General features: G+C 39.0%; 1 protein-coding gene across 3 annotated transcripts in view; it reads right to left on the reverse strand.

Annotated features, from left to right (window-relative positions):
* The window catches only part of PTPN22 (protein tyrosine phosphatase non-receptor type 22), a 48,105-nt gene that overhangs the window by 43,138 nt on the left and 197 nt on the right, over positions 1–4,770 (reverse strand). Inside the window, exon 2 of one of the 3 annotated variants that reach the window (XM_039841240.1) lies at positions 902–1,114. The exons of 1 other annotated variant lie outside the window; for it this stretch is intronic. The gene's annotated coding sequence lies outside the window, so the exon portion shown is untranslated. Of the gene's footprint in view, positions 1–901; positions 3,719–4,770 lie in introns of those variants that run through there. One more of the 3 variants, XM_039841239.1, reaches the window with a different exon arrangement.

The raw sequence follows: 4,770 nt of genomic DNA on the forward strand, positions 1-4,770 counted from the left end.
AAAGCCTACTCTTTTCTTCAAAAATCCTGCCCCAAACTCCATCTCGTTGCAACCTTCTCTTAAGTCTGAATCCTTTCAGTGTTAATCGTTATATTCAGCTATAGTCTTCTTAATTTCTTCACATGTTCCTTGTCTCCCATTGGTTTATTTAAAAGGGTTTATTCAAAAGAGAACACAAAAATATCCCCTGTAGTTTTAAGTTTATCACAGGCAATGACAGTAACTTCTATGCATTTGTATAATACACAGTGTTGAACATGGCCTTGGGCGTACTTAAAATGAGCCTACCGTGATAAAGTATGCTACATAATGTCCTAGGCCTTGGGGAGAGGTGTACTCTGACTTGGTTATTCACAACAGTTATTCCAGATCTCTTGCCTGGCACAGTCTACGCTTGTCTCTGATACTTTCGCTATGCCAGGAGCAGATGGGGGTCTTCCCTAGGGAGGTCTGGGAATCTGGCAAAGAGGTCTCCCCAAATGCTGCTGCTCAAGCAACAGGGCTATTATTGCGGAAGGAACGAAGCCGCTAATGAGACACAGAGTCCAATCCCAAAGGGCTGCAATGGCCAGAAAAAAATGACCTCCTTTATTTCCAGAACAGACCTTTTTTCTTTTCTAAATGGATACAGAAGCAGCTTATAAAGCACCTCTAATAAAGCTTGTTTGCTTTCCTCAGGTTTTCACATAATCCACAGCAGGGAAGTCCCCTACCAGTCTTCCAATCTGCTTCTTGTCACTACAGCATTCTGAGACTCATCAAGCTCTTCGGTTCACCTGCTGTGAACTTCACAGTCAGCTTCTCACATACCACATAGGGAATCATCCTTTGCCTTTGGTTTCAGAAACACAATCCTCAGGAGGCAAAAGCCAACTAATAACTTGCAATGGAAGCAATTTACCTCTTTTTGTTTTTAAATAGACAGTCGGGACTCTTGGTGAGGCTTGGTTGGCATCTTGTTCAAAATATAATAGAACTTGAAGTCTCATCTTTCGTTTGATGCTCATTCAGTATTTATTCATTCGTTAAAAGCTCCATATACATGCCAGAGAATAGGAAAGAGGGGTGTTACGGAAGCGTTCAACTAATTGTCTTCATTCGAGGATCCTTTATTCTAGTAGGGAAGATAAGTATGAGTGACTAATTTAGGCCGTTTGTGATAAATGCAGTACAAAAACCTTGAGAAGGCCAAGATCACTTCTTATGAAGGTTATGTGGACAGGCTTCAAGGAGGGAGTGACATTTGAGTTGAGTCTTGAAGATGTCGATAGAGCCTGAGAGAAAGCAATGAACATAGTGAACAGTAGGAGGAGGGCAGCTTAGTGAGGGGCTCAGTTTGACTGGAGCACTGGTTATAGAGAGGAGAGTTTCGATGGATAAGGCTAGAAAGGGAGGTTGGGGCCAGACCCTAGGGTTGGAGGGATTTGAATACTAGGCTGAAAAGTCAGGCTCTATTTGATGGGCAACCACTGAAGGATTTTTTAAAACAATTTTATTGAGGTCGTATTGAAATACAATACACTACACATTTAAAAGTGTACAGTTTGATAAGTTTTGGCATGTGTATACACCCATGAAACTATCAGCACAATCGAGATAATGCACATATCCAATCATCTTCAGAAGTTCCACGAAAGATTTTAAGAGACTGGAGATCAAAACAATGCTTTGGGAAAAACGTTCTTGATTTTTTAAAAAGAAACGCTCCCTTTTGATAAATTTTTTGAAAGTCCCATAATCTTTCTTCAATGGTATCCAAAATTTCACAATGAATTACACCATCTCTAAAAATGATTCAAATGACAGACAAAGAAACCACAGCTTTGGTCAATCTGATGGCAGTGTATAGGACAGACTGGAATGGGGCAAGCCTGGAGCAGGAGGATCAAGTGAAAGCTTAGCTAAGAGGCTTTATCAATAGCCTAGGAGGGTGGTAATGAACTCTTGTAAGAAGAATCCAAACAGAAAGGAAAAAGAAAGACTAGTTGAGTGAGTAGGATTGGAGAGAGGAAGAAGAGAAAAATGACTGAAGTTTTGAGTGAATTGGATAGCAATTGGGAAAGTATGGGATAAGAAAGATATATAGAAAAAAGGACTAGAGTTTGTGAATGTGGATTTGGGAAGAAGGGAAATAAGTTAGATTTATGAATCACCCACATCAAGGTGAAAGGTAAAACTGGCTTGCTTTTGTGAAAGGTAGACTTAATGAAGAGAAAAAAGTCAAGCCAGAACTTCATAAACTAAATCACAGGAGCTCCAAATTGTTTAAAGCAGTGCTTTAAATATTCCAGGCACTGGGCTAAGCCCTTCACAAAGTGTACTATTTCATTTATTCCTCCTATGAATTAGTTACCAAATCATCTGTATTTTAAGATGTAGAAACTAAAGCACGAAAGAATTAGATTACTTGCCCAGTGTCGCAGGATTAGACCCTGGTGAAAATAAATGAATAAAACCAGATAATCTGAATGAATTCTTAGTTTCTGAGCTACAGTGTCTTCTTCCTGCAGCCCAATCACTTCCATTTTCCTAGGACAGGGGGGCCTACCAACAAACACAACACCCAGGCCAAGGCTGCTTTACCCATTTGTCCTGTGTAATCCCCTGGGGCACCATATCTGCTACCTCAAGATACTAAAGGATACTTGGAACTAGATTCACATTCTGATGTTTTATGGGCAACATAATATAAGATAGAACAGGAGCTGGTATAGCTAAGAAGGAAAAGGAAAGAGAAAGAGGAAACTGCTGGCTTCTGACATTTATCAATTGATTTAATTTTTCCAGCTTTACTGAGATATAATTAACACTTAACATTGTGTAAGTTTAAGGTGTACGATGTAATGATTTGATGTGTGTGTGTGTGTGTATAGCAAAATGATTACCACAATAAGGTTTATTAACATTCATCACTTCGCGTAGTTACTCTTTTGGTGAGAACTTTAAAAATCTACTCTTTTAGCAACTTTCAAATAAATAATACCTATAGTTACCATGCCCCAAAAACCACCAATCTATTCTGTTTCTATATCATTCAATTTAGATTGCACTTACTGAGAATTAGTTCAAATGCATGGACAGAAGAATTTAATTTCATGAACAGAATAGCATGAGTCAAAGTGAAAACAGCGGGCCCGCCTAAGAAGTCAAATACCACAAAACTGCCATGTTGGGTTTATAGTAATGTAAGGGACAAAGGAATACAGCAAGTGTCTTAAATTGGTAGCAAAAAAGGTAATTTCTACTAAATAGAAACATGAAATCTCGTTTCTGGATTCCTAACGTATTTTGATTTATACAAGAATAAAGGAAAAACCCAAATTTGAAAAAATCAAAATATATTAGCAGCCCTGCATCTTTATTTCTGTGCATTTAGGGGAGCCTGATGGCTGGCTGGCTGAGGAGAGGAAAAGTGATTAGCTCCGTAAACTTTGGCCAAAGTCATTAATGCCTCTCTTCAAAATTAGATATAGTAATGCTTTTCTTTCTGCCATGCAGGTAAGTAGTCTGGTTTGGTGGCTTATGAATGAAGGAGTCTCTACTTGATAACTGCGTACTGATCTATGAGATTATTAAAGACTATTATTGAGATATACAGACCATAGAAAGCATATGTTTTGCTTCCATTCAGCTCCAATCACCTACAGTAGGGCCAAGGAAGTATATACCCTCTGTGGAGAAATCGGGAGTCACAGAGCTCTCCGATTTGCCAAAAGTCCTAGAGAAAGTGTGGACTATGTGAGAACTAACAAATCCACCTCAGACTAAATTGTGAAAAAAAGTTATCCTATCTACAATTGTGTTTGACAGGAATTATCAGAATTGCAACAGAGTTTAAATTACTCAAGGAGAAATGTTCATTTAGTTTTAGAGCAGGGGGATGAAAACCTAAATGAGCCAGACAGTAAGTATTTTAAGTTTTATGGGCCATAGGTGTCTGCCATACAATTCAACTCCACCACTGGAGTGCTAAAACCGCCATAGATATACGTAAACAAGTGAGTGTAGCTGCATTCCAATAAAACTTTATTTACAAAAAAAGCAGGAGGCTGGATTTGGCCTGTGGGCTGCAATTTGCCAACCCCTGCTCTAAAGTGATGGTTCTCAAACTCATATGTACATCAGGATCACCTGTGGAACTGGTTAAAAAGATAGGGTCCTAGGCCCCAGCCCACCTCTGTGGAATCAGAATCTCTAAGCATGGGGCCTGGAAATCAGCAATTCATAAGGTCCACAAGTGGTATGTGAATCACACTTTGAAAAACACTGCAGGATGCAGCTAGCGTCATCTAAGGTGAGAATGGCCCTACTGTCCTAGATGTGAACCAGCACTTCCTGCATCCTGTGGCTGCAAAGACACAGTAACTGTTTGATCTTCCTTTGGCCTTTCTAGCACAAGGGCAGATGAACTGCTATTTTTCACTTTCAACCTTGAAAATGCATAAAATAATTCTGCTCAGGTGAAATTAACATGAAATTTAGGTTATGGATTAAAAAGAAAATCCTCAACTAAAAATAAGATTTCCCAACCAAAATTCTCCCTGAAATCCTTTAGACTGTATATTTAGTAGACAAAATTCTTACCAAAGACAGGGCTAAATCTGAAGGCCGTGTTTACTGTGTAATCTCTTTTCCCCAAAATTAGCTCCAGCAAAGGCTGGTCCTGGTTCCACTACTAGCAAGTCATTGCTTTGTGTCTGGAAGTCTTTGCTTCAAAAGAACCTTATTAAAACTCACATAAAAACAGAAAGCATAAAATCTGTAGACCTC

Source organism: Pteropus medius, unplaced genomic scaffold, assembly GCF_902729225.1.
Source record: "Pteropus medius unplaced genomic scaffold, Ma_sr-lr_union100, whole genome shotgun sequence".
Lineage (NCBI taxonomy): Eukaryota > Metazoa > Chordata > Mammalia > Chiroptera > Pteropodidae > Pteropus > Pteropus medius.